Raw genomic sequence first — 17,654 nt, forward strand, 5'->3', positions numbered from 1 at the left:
ATGAGCTAGAATCGAGTAGTTTTGACCAAGACTCTATGGCTTGCAAAGCATTAAATATTTACTATCTGATCCTTCTAATAAGTACCTATACATTACAGACAGGATCACCTATCTAGAGGAATAGTGTGACCTGGAGATATTGTAAATAAGACCAATATGTCTTCCCAGATGTCACAAGGCAGCACCTTTAACAATGCAAAATAAGCCACAAATCTGGAAAAACTGTAATATGTCATGATGTAGCATCTGGTTGTAAAGGCAACTATAAACAGAGGGAGTGCTTTCTATGGAATATAGAAAAAAGAATGGCTGGAAAGTCAAACTATGTTAGTGCAATTTTAACATTGTCCAATGGAGTGACACTTTGTTCAGTTGACATTGGTATTCTGGTCACTAGGACAGTGTCTCTTCCAGTGGAGAGGGGAGAATTAATCAAGCTTGACCACAGCGTGGATGACATACCATTTCTTAACATCTTCCAACTCTATTTGCTCTGATTTTGTGCTTGCAAAGGAAGATCGGATTACCTTTCTGATTTTCAACACACCATAATATAGGGAAGAAGTATATACTTTGCTGTATTAAATTTACTTTCTGGTACAAATGTGCCTGAGCAGAGAAATGTAAGTCAATTTTCTCAGGGCTCAGTGACTTTAAGGAGAGCTGATCACTGAAATATTAAATATAAAGACACCGAACTGTATCAATTCCCCTAAAACATAGCTCATGATAAAACAGCCAGATCAGTACATTTCTTTCAAAAAGGGCACATGCAAAAGTATGCTGAAATGTTGGACAGCTCCCACCCACAAAGATTAGGGCTCTAGCCAAATCCTGGGGTATCCTGGAAGCATTCTTTTAAGTCACTGTTCTCAAGATTTCCATTTTAGTTCTAGCTTTTCTGACAGACCTGATATTTAAGACCCAACCAGTGGTCAGGACCAAGCTGGGCCTCCAGCAGTAGGATCAAGAACCAGAACTGCCCTATTTCATAAGCCCTGCAAACATTAGCGTTGGAAAGACTGAAAAGGGGGTGGAGGGCTCCCCAGCTAGCCCTTTACCAGGCCATCTCACTGGGCAGGGAGACACACAGCACAGTATTTTAAAAATCTCATTTGTATTTTTAATTCTAAATCATGGCCCTAAAGTAGGTGCTTGTTTGCTGAGTGACCTGTGTTCTCTTCTCCTCAAACAATCCATCCCCAACTCCTAGATCAAGTCACTATTTAAAAAAAATTATCTAAGAATGTTACTCAGTGAGAATAAGTGTCCTATTTCCTCTAAACTATGACTTTAAAATCATGTTTTTTTTCCAACTGGCAAACTATTCTTTATTACTTATTTTTTTGACAAAAAGTATTGCTATAGCTTTTAGATGTAAATATAATGTCAACATATTGTCTCCCTTAGTTATAGAAGTAATAACAGTTTCTGATTTCCCAAAATCATGAAATTAGACAATTATACACACCTACTTCTCAGAGGAAGTTGGCACAAAGGAAGGATATGTGCAGGATGGTGGTGGTGAAGGTCAGGGAATCAGTTCTCACATGCGTGGATGAAGAAGGTCAAAGTGAATGGTCTATCATGATTTATAACAATGAGTTATTTCAATAAGGGAAGGAGAGGAAAAAAGCCCATTAATATTAGTGGAATGGAGAGAACACAGACAGTTATTGTCTGTGTACCTCTGGCCTCGTTAAGTTTGGGAGCCTGGTAAGACTGGGAGTGGATGCCTAAGAGTTACCAGGGCCTCCCAGAGAGATCATTTAAGCAATATCATGATTGCACAATCCTGGAGGGACAGAGACAGAAAGGAGATACTATGGAAACTGTGTGAAAATGAACCCATTTCTTTTTTATTTCAGTGGGGCTCTACAAAGTGAATGAGGAGTTTTATTCTTTTCTTTTCTTTTTTTTTAAGTAGGGGTTACTTTGGAGCAGGCAGACAGGGATCATAACTATAGAGCAGTGATTTTTAATAAAGCCAATGGCAGTGACCCACAGACCATTTGTGGTCCATTGTTAGACCCAAAGTCCTCTTTTCCCTATCACCACTGTCAAGCTCTTTATTTCATGATCAAGGCTGTGGCCAATACTGGTTCAATCACTGCTGTCAGTTCCTTTCTGCTTTATCCTGCTAGTATAACATGCCAGGGCCTCCAGACTCTGTTTTAGAGCTCTTAAAGTCAGTAAGTGTATACTGTGTAATGACTGTCAGGGACAGTGCTGGGCACTGGTGATAGACAGATGAACAAAACAAGGCTCCCACCATCAGGGAGCCCACGACTGAACCGTAGAGAGAGACATACAGAGACATCATATACAAAGGCCATAACATCAATCGATTCTTCCCTGGTAATTATTTGAACAATTATTCTCTGATAATTGTTATTGAATATGAAAAATTATAAAAGTGGTATTAAAGTTCAAATAAAACAGAATTTGTATAAAAAAAAGAAAAATTTCCTGGTATCAGGTATGAGTATTCTTCAGACCTCTTAATATACATATTCAAACTATATACACACATATTTGTTCCATTGTTTAAAGAAAAATAGAATTAAAATGTAAATATTCTATGACTGTGTTTTTTCCCCTCGAAAAACATCACGGCTACTTTTCTATGCAGGGTACACAGATTCACCACATTCTTGATGGCTGCATTTTTATTTGTATCCAGGAATAATGAATTTCTTTGAAAAGGTTAGGGAATGTTATGGGCAAAAGGAGATATGTGATCTGGGCCTTGAAGGACGAGCTGGGGTTCATTTAGTAGTAAGCAAAGCCCAGAGAAAATGCTTGAGATGCACATGTGGGGCAGGGACTGAGAGGGAGGTGGTTGGGGAGTGTGGAGTGGGCACAGACTGAGCATGCAAGAGGGTGTGGGGACACACGGCTTCGGGGCTCTGGTGAGGGCACGCTGTTCCTCAAACTTTGATGTGCAACACAGCCACCTTGGGAATTTCTTAAAAGCTGCAGCTGCCCATCCCCCTACCTTGAGATTCTGATTCAGTAGGTTGGTGACCCCAAAGTCTTTGCTCTTAACCCACTACACTAGGCTGCCTCTCCTTCCATGACAGTGTGCAGTCACACCATCCTTCATACAACAGGCAAAGGGAGGCCCTGAAAGTCCCCATGGTAGCAGAGCACAAAATCCCAACATCCCTACATTTCGCTCTCACTTAGCCTTCTCGTTCTTTGTCTTCTAGCATCCTCTTCTACACCAACTCTTTAGTCTGTAGTTTTATATCATTTTTCATCTGAGAAGTTCAAAGTATTTCCAACACTCACCTCATGATTGTGCAATGGGAGCAGGTAATAACCTAATTTTATAGAAGGATAAATAGAGGCCCCGGAGAGCTCACTTTCCCACCATGCTGAGTCAACACTGAAGCTGAAGACAGAATTCAAGGCTGCCTTTTATTCTGTGCATGATATTATTGTCCTTTCCCTGAATTACAGACTCTGCATCACTTTTCTCATTAATTGAGGCAGTGTATGGAAACCAGCCTGCATAATGCCCAGCTCACGGCAGAGACAAGTTGTTTCTCTCTGTGACACAACCAAGCGGGGGCTGCCCAGGTGCTCTGGAGCTTAGTGGGTGTTTCACGATGTTCTGCAAAACAGCCACCGGAAATTCCACAGAGCCTTTCTTTTAAGGTTGTCAAGAAAATCTTCCAAATGCCACCAAACGACGAAGACAGTGGCATCTCAAGGCTCTGCTTCTGTGTCAGCTGGGGAGACAGGGCGCTGCAACTGCACAGCTGGCAGACAGCAAGGACGAATGATAAACCGGGGACTGCATGCAGTGGTGCTGGGCTAGGGCGGGACTCCTTCCTAGGCCCGAGGGGGATGGAGAGAAGAGCGGAATTAGTTTCCTGCTAAGGAGCGGCAAGGGTCACATTTGAGTTTGGATGAAGCCTTTCAAGCCAAAGACACTTTCACCCATTACTTCAAGAAGGAACACTCTCTACAGCAGAGTTTCTCAGAATTTAGGGTGCAAGAGAACCACCTGACTGGTCTATTACTGACGCAGATCCTGGAGCCCGTTCCCAGTGAGGGACAGTGCTAGGCTGGGGCTCAGGACTGCGTTTTTCACAGGCTTTCCTGGTGAGTCAGATGTAGGACGACACCCGAGACCACCCTACCCTAAAGAATACATGCAAACATCCCTTTTACCTGCTCCTGTCCCTGTTAACCAGTCAGAGGCCTGACTAGCATCAAGCTGAATCATGGCCAAGCGTTTTTTGTTTGTTTTTTTGTTTTGACATTGCAGTATTCCCTCATCTCCAACAACTTCAGGCTTCTTTCTGGTTGGATTCCAGAATCTCATGATAGAGTAAAGCAATTGGGGAACAAATACGAGGTTTGTCCAGAAGGTATACAGCCATGTAATATGAAAAATAGAGACATTTATTGGGGAATAAGATATAAGAAACATTGTACATAGGACAATGATGCTCAGTCCCCTTCAAAGTAGGCATCTTAGGACCTCACACAGTTCTCCCAGTTGCCATCAGCTGCCCTGTTGCATTTTCCTTAATCTCATCAGTGGTCTGAAATCTCTTTCTTTCAAAGGTGATTTTAGTTTTGGGAAGAGCCAGAAGTCACAGGGCGCCAAATCTGGGCTGTAAGGGGGCTGAGTCACCTGGGTGATTTGACGTTTCACCAGAAAACTGCACAAGACGTGATGCATGAGCAGGTGCATCATCGTGATGAAGCTTTCAATCACTATTTGCCCATAACTGCGGTCTTCTGAATCATCCAACTAGTTTCCACGGAGGAATGTTCAAGCTTAATGCAAAATTTAATGCAAATTCATTACTCTACGTTTGCTCAGTCATTTTGAATATGATGGCCACACAGTACACGTGCCCACTCAATGGCATTTACCGCCCCCACTGACTAGTACAGTGAGGTTGTCATTGTTCACACATGCGCATTCCAGTTCACTCTCCTTGGCTGCCAGGTTACCTCAGTCTTGCCCAAACTGTTTTTGTTATGTTAACAATGGCTGGACTTTTCTGGACAGACCTCATATAGAGAAATATGGCTTTCCATATGGATGCTGAAAAATATTTGAATGTGGGGTCACAGCTATTAATGACCACTTAGTTAACTGGTTTCTTCTGCCACTATTGAAAAAGCAGCTAAATGTATGCAGTGTTCTTTCTTGATAATCATATATGCAAGTTTAAAAAAAGAGCTACAGACTAGGACAGATATTATCTCACACAATCACATACTGCCAAGATGCTGGAATGTTCTCACATTAAAATTTGTTCAGGAGGCACCTCCCCTTCCACCAAGACAGGATGCTGGTCCCTTGAAAGACAACTGGTGCCACATCACTGTGACTGCACAGACCAGTGGGCCAAGAGACACACCACATGACAATGGTCTTGGCTTTTAGAACCTGACATCCAGCAGGTCCTTCTGCCTAGGATGTGGAGGTAGAATTGTCAACAAAGAGGTGGCCCCAGGATGATGGGTTTTTGCCCCCTACCTTGAGTTTTATCTTGTAAACAGAAGCAAGCACCCAACAAGCTGCTTGTTTTTAAAGTGAAATTCGTTCACTAGTTTCAGGTCTTGGTGTTATGAAAAGAGGAGCTGAGGCAGAATTAAGCCATTAATTATTTGGCAAGGTTCCAAGGCATTGACCGAGCAAGTAGGACACCTTTGTCTAATGCCTTGTCCTAGAAATGAGTTTGAGTGGTTAGGAACACAGACATTTCTGTCCTAATGGACTCTCCTATGATTCATTTATTGGTAGTCAACTACCTTTTTAAAATTCTCTAACTTTATATTCAACCATCAAAAAATTTCCCAAAATAGGCACGAGTGTTTTCTAGTAGATAATTTTAACATTGAGGATTAATTCTCTTCCCCAGTCCCAACTCTACTTCTTTGAAGTTAGTGTGCCTTTCATCTGTAAATATGAAAATAAACATTAATAATTAATGCATTCCCATCCTCTCCAAGTAGGAAGTTTTATTTATTTCTGAGAAAGAAAGTATTACTTCCCAGAGTCAGAGAGACAGGCAGAAGCAGAATGGCACTCTGCTTTTGATGGTCTTGTTGCAGATTCAACCTGCTGCTAGTAATTCCATCTGCCTTCAAGAACAACTATTACTGGGTTGCCCCCTCATGAGTTCTCACCTCTTGATGGAAATATGTTTCAAATGGTGGCTCTTTAGCTCTCACTGTCCCTTCTGACCAACACTCCCCATGAACCACTTCCATCTTTAATGTAGGGAGCCCTAATATCTCACACATGCCCTGTAGCTCTCCCAGTACAATGAACTTGCCCCACTTACCTCTAATCCCAGTACCAGGTATACTTCCGTGACTAATCCTTCAGCTCATCCCAGAGGGCTGTCTCCACCGGCACCAGCTTTTTGACTGATGACGGCATAAAATGCCCTTATAGGCCCATTCAGCTTAGTCTGTATGATAAGCACCAAAGGGGGGTGGCTGTACAAGACCCCCACTCCATACATATCATCATCATCTCAAAGACTTAAAGGGAGCACTTCACCTTTCCTAGCTCACGTTCATACCTCCACCCTTTTAGCACAGCTGACACTGGCCTTTCTACACTGTCTGCCTGTAAGAACCCGTGACGGTAATGCATTTCATGTTTTTCACCTCTGCATAAAGAAGTGTTCCCTTCGATACTTCCTTTCTCACTTCAAGGACTAGCATCTCATTTGAATGCTCAGGGATGTGGTGAACAGATGCTATCCACACCCTTTAGGATTATACAGATTGTAGTAGGCCCCCAAAGAAGTCCATGTCGTAATCCCTGGAACCTCTGAAGTCCCTGGAGTCCCTAAGGCGGTTTGACATTGTAGTCAACACCGGCAACTCCTGCGGCGCACCTGAAGCCAAGCTGTATTGACTCCGTCTTTCCCTTGGATCCTTCAGCTGCGAAGAGAGGGGGGGTCTGCTGCATGGGCAACAGCAGACCCTCCATATCACCCTGCCCAGGCTCTGTAGCTTCAGCTTCACTGGAGAGGACACTCCAGCGTCATCGCAAGATGTCGACTCAACACGGGAGGAGACAGATACCGGTTATAAGCTCATCCGATTGGCGAAGGAAACGAGCGCCAGGGGTCTCCTCTGACGGTGGGAGAGGTCATCGCACCTCACTGGACAGCTACCGCCCGCCTCAAGCTGGGCAGCCCCAGCCAATTAGGTGCCGTCTCACCATGGCTCGCCTGCCCCACTGGGTGCGTGGGGATCAGAGAGGCGCCTCTCGAAAAGTGGGCCACAAAACACCCGCACCAGTTAATTCCAAGCAAACAACAAGAAAGAAGCCTCCGGCTCTTCGCCTCGCTAGCTGGAACATCAGGACCATGTGCCCCGGACTTACTGCAGACCTTCCGTGGATCAAGGGTGCCAGGAAAACCGCTGTCATCGATAGGGAACTGGCACGACTAAACATCGACATTGCGGCTCTACAGGAGACCCGGTTGGCCGACAACGGAACTATCAGAGAAACCAACTACACCTTCTACTGGCAAGGGAAGTCTCCGGACCAACCAAGACAGCACGGTGTTGGGTTCGCTGTGAAGAACACGCTTGTTAACTCCATAGAGCCACCCACAGGAGGCACAGAGAGATTACTTACCCTCCGATTGTCAACAACTTTTGGCCCAGTCAGCATTCTTAGCGCGTACGCCCCAACCCTCTGCGCCACCATCGAAGAGAAAGAACAGTTCTACCATGCACTGGACGAAGCGTTATCCAAGATCCCCAGAAGTAACGCTCTCTATCTCCTTGGAGACTTCAACGCAAGAGTAGGAGCCGACCACATGGCCTGGCCCACCTGCCTTGGAAACTTTGGGAGAGGAAAGATCAATGAGAATGGTCAGCGACTGCTTGAGCTTTCGTGTCACCACGGCCTGTGCGTGACAAACACATTCTTCAAGTGCAAAGAGATCCACCAGGTGTCATGGAGGCACCCCCACTCCCGCCATTGGCACCAGCTTGACCTCGTCATCACCAGAAGAACGGATATTGGCAGCACCCTCCTCACCCGCAGCTACCACAGTGCAGACTGCGACACGGACCATGCCCTCGTGGTAAGCAAGGTGCGCATAATGCCAAAGAGGTTGCACCACTCCAAGATGAAGGGTCGCCCACGCATCAACACCAGTTGTGCCAGCAACCCAGTTAAGACCCAGCAATTCATCAACAAGATGGAAGATGCACTCGGCGAGGGAGTGGCAGCAGATGACATTATCGAATCCAATTGGCCACGTCTCCGCGACGCCATATACAACTCCGCCATTATTGCTTACGGGAAGAAAGAGCGGAAGAACGCTGACTGGTACGAGGCTCACTGGGAAGAAATGGAACCCGTGATCGAGGCTAAGAGGAAGGCCCTACTGGCTTACAAGGTCACGCCCACTCCCAGTACACTTCAAGCTCTACGGGCTGCCAGGAACAAAGTCCAGAAGACCGCCCGCCACTGTGCCAACACCTATTGGCTAAACCTGTGCAGAAGCATCCAGGAAGCCGCCGATATAGGCAACGCACGAGGAATGTATGAGGGTATCAAGAAGGCAACAGGCCCAATCCCCTCCAAGATCGCCCCCCTTAAGTCCAAGACAGGTGAGGTCATCACTGACCAGGAACAGCAAATGCGGCGGTGGACCGAGCACTACCTCGAGCTGTACGCAACGAAGAACACCGTAACAGACACTGCTCTTAACACCATCCCAGACCTACCAGTCATGGAGGAGCTAGACACCCCACCTACTGCAGCAGAGCTCAGCAAAGCCATCGACCGCCTCGCTTGCGGGAAAGCACCAGGAAGCGACGGAATCCCTCCAGAAATCCTAAAGAGCGGGAAACCAGTCCTGCTACAGCCGCTCCACCATCTACTCTGTCGCTGCTGGAAGGAGGGTTACATCCCCCAGGATATGAGAGATGCCAACATTATCACCATGTACAAGAACAAAGGAGACCGCAGCGACTGCAACAACTACCGGGGCATCTCTCTCCTCAGCGTCGTCGGCAAAGTATTCGCCCGGGTCGCTCTTGCCCGCCTGCAGACCCTTGCTTCCCGCGTCTACCCAGAGTCCCAGTGTGGCTTCAGAGCTGGCCGATCAACAGTGGACATGATCTTCTCCCTACGCCAGCTGCAGGAGAAGTGTCACGAGCAGCATAAACCACTCTACCTCGCCTTTATCGACCTTACGAAGGCGTTTGATCTGGTCAGTCGAAGCGGTCTCTTCAGCTTGCTACGGAAGATTGGCTGTCCACCACATCTGCTTGCTGTGGTCATGTCCTTTCACGACAACATGCACAGCACGGTGTCCTACAACGGCGCAACCTCTGAGGCCTTCCCAGTCAGCAGCGGAGTAAAGCAGGGCTGCGTCCTCGCGCCTACGCTGTTCGGAATCTTCTTCTCCATTCTCCTCCAATACGCCTTTAAGGACTGCAGCGAGGGTGTCTTCATTCACACCAGATCCGATGGCAAGCTCTACAACCTGGCCCGTCTACGAGCCAAGAACAAAGTCAAAGAGGTGCTCATCCGTGAGATGCTCTTCGCCGACGACGCAGCTTTGACATCACACTCCGAAGAGGGACTCCAGCAGCTAGTCACTTGCCTTTCCCACGCATGCAAGGAGTTCGGACTAGCCATCAGCCTGACGAAGACGAATGTTATGGCTCAAGGCACGGGGACTCCCCCATGCATCACCATCGACGGGTACACCCTGGAGGTTGTCAACGACTTCACTTACCTCGGGTCCACCATCTCGAGCTCTCTGTCAGTCGACTTGGAGGTCAACCGGAGAATCGCCAGGGCAGCCACAGTTATGGCCAGACTGAACCGGCGAGCGTGGAACAATTCCAGCCTCACTGAGAAAACCAGACTGCGCATCTACCAAGCCTGCGTACTCAGCACTCTCCTCTATGGCAGCGAGACGTGGACCACCTACGCAAGGCACGAAAGGAAACTCAACAGCTTCCACATGAGGTGCCTGCGACGCGTCCTGCATGTCGCCTGGCAGGATAAGGTTCCCAACACTGAGGTGCTGAAGCGAGCCAATATGAGCAGTTTGCATGCAGTTCTTAGTGAGAGACGCCTCAGGTGGCTCGGCCATGTCAAAAGAATGGATGCAGGCCGTATCCCCAAAGACCTCCTCTACGGCGAGCTAGCAGAAGGCAAGAGGATGACAGGGCGCCCAAAACTGCGGTTCAAAGACATCTGCAAAAAGGACATGACACAACGCTCCATCAATCTCAACACATGGGAAGTTCAAGCAGACGACCGCCTAGCCTGGAGGCTCGCAGTCAGGCAAGGTACGTCACGTGCAGAGGCTGCGCGCAACGAGGAGGCGGTCCAGAAAAGATCGAGGCGGAAGCAGCGTCAACAGCAGCAACAACGGCCATCTGCCTTCACCTGTAACAAGTGTGGCAGGGATTGTCACTCCCGAGTCGGACTGCACAGCCATTCTCGGCGGTGCAGATAGACTCTCAAGAAGCTACGCCATCGTCTCTCGAGACGGACGGCTGCCGCCGCCGCCGCCGCCGCCGCCGCCGCCGACGACGAAATGGTAAAAGGGGCTTTGAAGATGAGATTAAATTAAGGATTTTGTGATGGGAAAATTACCCTGGATTATCCAGGTGGGCTTCATGTAATCACAAGGGTCCTTACAAGGGGAAGCAGGAGGGTGAGAGAGAAGATGAGGGTCAGCTGAGAGCACAGTGGTGCAGGAGCACAAGCCAAAGAATGCCGGCAGCCTCTAGATGTTGGAAAAGGCAAGGAAACATGTTCTCCTAGATCCTCCAAAGGAAATATTGCTTTGCTGGCACCTTGATTTTAGCCCACTGTGGTTGCTTTAACAAATCACCACAAATTGGGTGGCTTAACATAACAGAAATTTATTCTCTCGCTGTTCTGGATGCCACAAGTCCAAAATCAAGGTGTCAGCAGGGCTGCGCTCCCTCTGAAGGTTCTAAGGGGAATCTGTTCACTGTCTAGTTTCTGGTAGCTCCAGGCACTCTGTTTGTAATCACATCACCCCAGTCTCTGCCTCTGTGGTCACACTGTTCCTTCCTTTCCTCTCTCAAAACTCCCTCTGCCTTCCTCTTAAAAGGATACACATGATTGCACTTAGGGCCCACCCAGATCATCTGGGATAAGTCTCTCCTATCAAAATTCTTAACTTAATCACAATTTCTGTCATAGAAGGTAATTTTTTTCTTTTTCTTTTTTTGGGGGGGGAGGGGGGAATCATATAAGGTAATATTCACAGGTTCTAGGAATTCAGGTTTTTTGGGAGCTTCCATTCAGCCCCCTATAACCACCAACAAGGATTTTGGACTTACTGACCTCCAGAACTGTATTAGATCCATGTTGTTCTAAGCCACTAAATTTGCAATGATTTGTTACAGCAGCAATAGGAAACTAATAAACGGACAGGTCATATCTTCTCTCACTTGGACTCATGAAGGCCACTCTGGGTTATGTTGATTGCTCTATGGCCATGGCACTTGTCTGGGCCAGACCTGAGGTGTGGGCTTCTTTCTATGAGAATGGTCTCACCCATTCAGATCTACACTGTCAGAACCCTCCCTGGCTAAGCATTTGTACATGGAGAAAGGTGTACAGACGAGAATCTAGAACTAGAATATTGTGAAACATGAACTGGGAGAATGGCCCAGGTGGGACTCTGTCTGACTTTGAGGGCCAACACCTTTCCCCAAAGGGGAGAAAAGAGTTTCAACATGTCTTAACCTGCCTCAGGGCTAAAGCACCTTTATCTAAATGGTACTGTCGGCAGCCGTCCGTCTCGAGAGACGATGGTGTAGCTTCTTAAGAGTCTATCTGCACTGCCGAGAATGGCTGTGCAGTCCAACTCGGGAGTGACACGGTATCTGTCTCCTCCCGTGTTGAATCAACATCTTGTGATGACGCTGGAGTGTCCTCTCCAGTGAAGCTGAAGCTACAGAGCCTGGGCAGGGTGATATGGAGGGTCTGCTGTTGCCCATGCAGCAGACACCCCCTCTCTTCGCAGCTGAAGGATCCAAGGGAAAGACGGAGTCAATACAGCTTGGCTTCAGGTGCGCCGCAGGAGTTGCCGGTGTTGACTACAACGTCAAACCGCCTTAGGGACTCCGGCTCCGGATTTTCTGTCGGGGTTTACTCCCTTAGCCTTTCCCCTGAAGAGGTATGCCGCAAGGCAGCGGAGGTTTTTTGGAGTCAGAGTTTTCCTTCTCTGATGTGCCCTGACTGGAAGATCAAACCAGCGACACTTAGCTCGCAGGCTGACGCTCAATCCACTGAGCCAAACCAGCCAGGGCTAAGCAACTGGTACTAAATGGTACTAAGCAACTGATAACCAGGCTAGAGAAGGAAGAATTCAGTATCTGGGAATGTCCTTTCTTCTCTTTTCCAAATGTTTTAGTGAACTTCAGCAATTAAGCCAGTGACCCTGGGCATTAAGGCATGTATATGTCAGTCTAGCTAAGGCAAAGTTTTATTCTGCTCTTAAACAAGTCATTGTCCCTCCGTTTCAGCTTCTCCACCGGCACAGTGAAAGCATCTCCCAGGGTTGAGTTAAAACAAAGTTCCCTGACACGTGATTTCAGTCTCTTGGAAACAGTGCTACTAGGGACAAAACCTGGGCAATGGGAAGGGCTTTCCACATGTGTCTTGCACCGGGACTTGGACATGACTACTGGAAAAGCCCTAAATGGATATGATTCCAATTTAGTTAAAAACTGGAGAAAATGTGGTAAGAATGTTCACTATAGTAAACAGTAATGGTGGCTAACTGTTTTCTGAATGGAGGGGCTGAGGGCTGGTAATCTCGTGGGAAGAGAGAGGGAGAAGAGGGTCTTGAAGCTGCCCTGGCCGTACCAGCACACACTTGTATTGGGACTACACGTTTCCTTGGGTGGCACGGGGACAAGGCAGCATCAAAGACCTCCCAAACCAGCCCCTGAGGCTATGTTCTCACTTACTCTTTTCTATCTTTCCCAGCTTTTCTATAAATAAAAAGAGCCCATGTTTTAAAAAAGAAACCATATGTTATGTGTGTGTAGGAAAAAAGTTGGAACATTCAACAAAATAGTGGCAGTGATTCTCTTTGGGGGGGGCAAGGGTATGAAGGACTTCTACTTTCTGCTTTATGCATTTCTGTAATGTTTTAATTTAAAAATATTTTAAAGGCAATTCTGACTTACATTTGTTATCCAAAAAAGGGGTTTTTGATGACTACTATACACTAGAGGCATTAAACACACAGTGCTCGTAAAGATTCTCTGAAAATATGGGCAAGGTAATAGTGATTTTTGAGAATAAGTTTTAAAAACTCTTGGGAAAGCTAAAGCACAGCTGCCAGCTAGTCAGTAGGTAAGGGTTACTAGTGTGAGAGTGTGACAAGTGATACAAAAAAACTCTCAAGACAGCTGGGGACTTTGCAGCCGTTTGAGGAATCCCTTTCCAAACCCCAAGTCCCCACTGAGGAGAAGGGACCAGAGGGAGAGGCAGCCCCTGCTCCAGGCCAGCCTGTGGGCAAAGGCTCCTCAGCTGTTCTGGAAGCTCACCTCCCGCCCTCAACACCCCGACTGTAGCTCAGGTGCTTGGGAAAGCGTCATCAAACAGCTGACGGGCCGCCTCTTCGGAGAGGCAGTTAGAAAAGTCTGTCAATTCCAGAAAATGAAGCTGAAAGCAACGTATAAATTGAGCTATTTCAACTAACAGTTTTGGAAGCTCTAAAACAACTAGTTGTTCCCTCGTCCCTCCCAAAGAGGTTATCTGCTCTGGAAAGCACGCAGCATAATTTCCACAGAATAGCCCGATGTTGGCAGAACTGTTCAAATGATGAATTTTAAAGACAAAGAAGCAGCCCTGGCTGGTGTGGCTCAGTGGATTGAGCGTTGGCCTGTGAACTGAAAGATCATTGGTTTGATTCCCAAACAGGGCACATGCCTGGGTTGTCCTGTCCCCAGCTGGGGGCGTGCAAGAGTCGATTGATGTTTCTCTCTCTCCCTTCCCCTTCTCCTTCCCTCCCCCTCTCTAAAAGTAAATAAATAAAATCTTTAAAAAAAACATAAAGAGACAAATTAGATCTTCTTCAATATTCTTGACGAAGCCTGTTCTACCACTGGGTTCCTGAGGGCCTCAAAGGCACAAGTCCTCTTGAGTTGTGTGACCTTTAGTACATTCGAGAACAGCTTTGGGGCCAGAGCAGTGCCTGGCTGGGCCTTGCTAATGGAGGCTTCCAGGCCATTGGAGCCATGGGACGTCTCTGGGCTTGTTAGATCTGGGAAGGCACAGGGTACTCATGCTACCTGTTGGTACACTGGCTGGATTCAGACTGACACCTTGGAAGCAGATCAGTTCTCCGGAAGTGCTGGCAGTCAGGGTGGGGGGTCGCTGTAGGGGGCAAAGGAGTTCTGGAGTCTACCGTGCAACCCAGTGGGCTCCTGGGTCAGGATCCGGTTGCCCAAACCCAGGAGTGGGACATGAGCCCTTGGGAGAGGTTACACTGGACAAGTCGGCTTCCCCTTTATATAAGAACAGTTGTGTGGTGGGTTCAGTTTCTGAATGCCCTGTCTTTGCCTTACTAGGAAGTTAACTCTGCCCAAGTGAGGCCTATTGAATAGGGTAGAGGAGTCGTATCCTCTTCTCCTACTTCCTCCAAGAGGAGCTGGTAGGGGCCTTCCTGGTTTCCAGTGTCACCCCCAACCTAGAGACTGAGAAGTCAAAGAACTCTTTCTGGACTCTGGTCCACCAGGGACAAATGTGAGGCCCTTCTAGGATATTATGCAGTCACTGCCTACTCACTCCTAGGAGCCACTTCACAGACTAAGGATGTCAACCACAAAGTACCCCTCAGAAAACACTCATCCAGCAATTATTTGTTGAATCTGAACTATTTCTAATCTTATATCAATGAGTAAGTCAGTCTTAGTCCCTGACCCACAGAGCTTGTCATCTAGGAAATGGATGATCAGTAATCAAATAATTAAACAAATAAGTATATAATTATAATCACATTAAGTGCTATAGATGGCCCTGGCTGGTTTGGCTCAGTGGATTGAGCGTCGGCCTGCGAGCTAAGTGTCGCTGGTTCGATCTTCCAGTCAGGGCACATCAGAGAAGGAAAACTCTGACTCCAAAAAACCTCCGCTGCCTTGCGGCATACCTCTTCAGGGGAAAGGCTAAGGGAGTAAACCCCGACAGAAAATCCGGAGCCGGAGTCCCTAAGGCGGTTTGACGTTGTAGTCAACACCGGCAACTCCTGCGGCGCACCTGAAGCCAAGCTGTATTGACTCCGTCTTTCCCTTGGATCCTTCAGCTGCGAAGAGAGGGGGGGTCTGCTGCATGGGCAACAGCAGACCCTCCATATCACCCTGCCCAGGCTCTGTAGCTTCAGCTTCACTGGAGAGGACACTCCAGCGTCATCGTAAGATGTCGATTCAACACGGGAGGAGACAGATACCGTGTCACTCCCGAGTCGGACTGCACAGCCATTCTCGGCAGTGCAGATAGACTCTTAAGAAGCTACACCATCGTCTCTCGAGACGGACGGCTGCCGACCAAGTGCTATAGAGAAAAAATACAAGACTGGAGTGTTTTAAAAGCAATGGCTTTCAACCTTTTAGTAAAAAATACATTTTACACTACAATCTAATATATACACAAACAACACATATATACATATATGAGTATAATAAAACAAAGTTTCATTAAACAATTCTTACTCTTACTGTGAGTGATGCACTGATATTTTCTGGTCTATTCATTTAAAAAATGCTAGCTACGAAGGAATTACGCAGAATAAAAAGCCCTCACAGACACAAGCAATAGTATAGTGACCACCAGAGGGAAAGGGTGTGGGGGAGGTAGAAGAGGGTAAAGTGGGGGATAAATGGAGATGGAAGGAGACCTGACTTGAGGTGGTGAGCACACAATACAATATACAGATGATGTATTATAGAACTGTACACCTGAAACCTATTGCATTTTATTAACCAATGGCACTCCAATAAATTCAACTTTTAAAAATGCCGGTTACAGCCTGATAAATTGATTTGTAACCAACTACTGGCTGTGATGCACAATGTGAAAAACCCAGTCATGGGGCCCCAACCTGGAGCAGAGCTGGGGTGCAGGTCATGGAACACTTCATGAGGGAATGACAGTTAAACAAAGACATGTGAGGGTAAGGTCAGTTAGCCCGAAAAGCACAGGAAAGAATTTTCTAGGCAGAGGGAACAGTATATACAAAGGCCCTTCATTTTATAGAAAAAGGAAACTGGGGATCAGCGAGAGATTTGATTTGTTAATGGTCACATAACTCCAAGCCCAAGTCTCCAAACACCAAGTTCAAGGTTCTTTTTTTTAAGATTTTATTTATTTTCAGAAAGAGGGGAAGAGAGAGAAAGAGACATCAATGTGGTTGCTTCTCACATGCCCCCAACTAGGGACCTGGCCTGCAACCCAGGCATGTGCCCTGACTGGGAATTGAACTGATGACCTTTCAGTTCCCAGGCCAGGGTCAATCCACTGAACCACTCCAGTCAGGGTATCAAGGTTTTTTTTTAAATACTGCAGTCTATCAGTTGTAGTCTTCCTCTTCATTTTATTAACTATGGGTCAAGGACTAACTGTTCTCACCTAGCTGACTAGTAGAAAAGAGAAAAGAACAATGGCAAGAGGCTATGTTTACAAAGAACTGATTTAATTCTCGGAGCAAAACAATGCACCTCAGGGCCTACCCCACCTGGCTTGAGGCCTGCAGGCAAGCTGTTTGTTCCTTCCTGGTAGGGGCTGGCATGGAGCCATACTCCTGCTTAGTCCTGGCTTTAATGAAAAGCCATTTACAAAATGCCCCAGCAAGGTTTAGACTCAGCTGAAGGGCCTGGAAAGAACACGGAATGTTGGCCCCCGCTTTTCCATCTCCCCATGTTGATGCCGCACCTGACTTCCACATGTTCCGCTCCCTCGGTTCCCTGCTATCAGCCCCCGTGACTGCTGTTCATGGTTAGCTGTGTAAATGCTCCAGTTGTGCCGCATGAAGGTCACATGAACCCTGCAAGTGAAATACAGGCCACAACCAAGGGTGTCGGTCAGGATCAGGGTCAAAATGGATGACCCAGGAGGACATGAGAAAGAGGGGTCAGAGGAAACACAGGCCTTAGGCCAAGTTTCAAAACAGGCACTAGAGAAACAGGGCTGTCGGGCGCAGTTGCTCAGTCTGTGCATGGCACGAAACAACCGAGCAGGGGGTGCGTGAGGCTGAAACAGGGCCCATGCTCCACTCCCAGGCTGGCTCCTGACAGGGGCTGTGTCTGCCTGGAGGAGGAACCTCCACTCCCAGAGGCCAGAGAGGAATGGCTCAGTCGAGCTGGAAGCAGGCAGACCCTCACCACAACACACTGAAGACATGACGGTCAAGCTTAGGGAAGGTCTGCCTCCTCAGGTTTTAAACCTTTCTGGGGTGTGGGGGGAGATGAGGGCTGGTGCTTAGGTGCTGCTCCGTCGTCATGACACACTGCGACCATGGGAGCTACTGGCTGAGAAGCAGAGACACCTCCTAGTTCGAACACCTTGTCCAGCCATACTGCGACCCCTCCACCCCCACTTCTCCTTCATCAGGCTCCGAGGAACCCAGCCACAC

At 47.4% G+C, this 17,654-nt stretch overlaps 1 protein-coding gene across 2 annotated transcripts in view; it reads right to left on the bottom strand.

Annotated features, from left to right (window-relative positions):
• The window catches only part of MAPRE3 (microtubule associated protein RP/EB family member 3), a 51,261-nt gene that overhangs the window by 22,442 nt on the left and 11,165 nt on the right, over window positions 1-17,654 (bottom strand). The window lies entirely within an intron of this gene.

The sequence above is a fragment of the Furipterus horrens genome, unplaced genomic scaffold (assembly GCF_987537825.1).
Source record: "Furipterus horrens unplaced genomic scaffold, mFurHor1.1.pri manual_scaffold_6, whole genome shotgun sequence".
In the NCBI taxonomy this organism is placed as follows: domain Eukaryota; kingdom Metazoa; phylum Chordata; class Mammalia; order Chiroptera; family Furipteridae; genus Furipterus; species Furipterus horrens.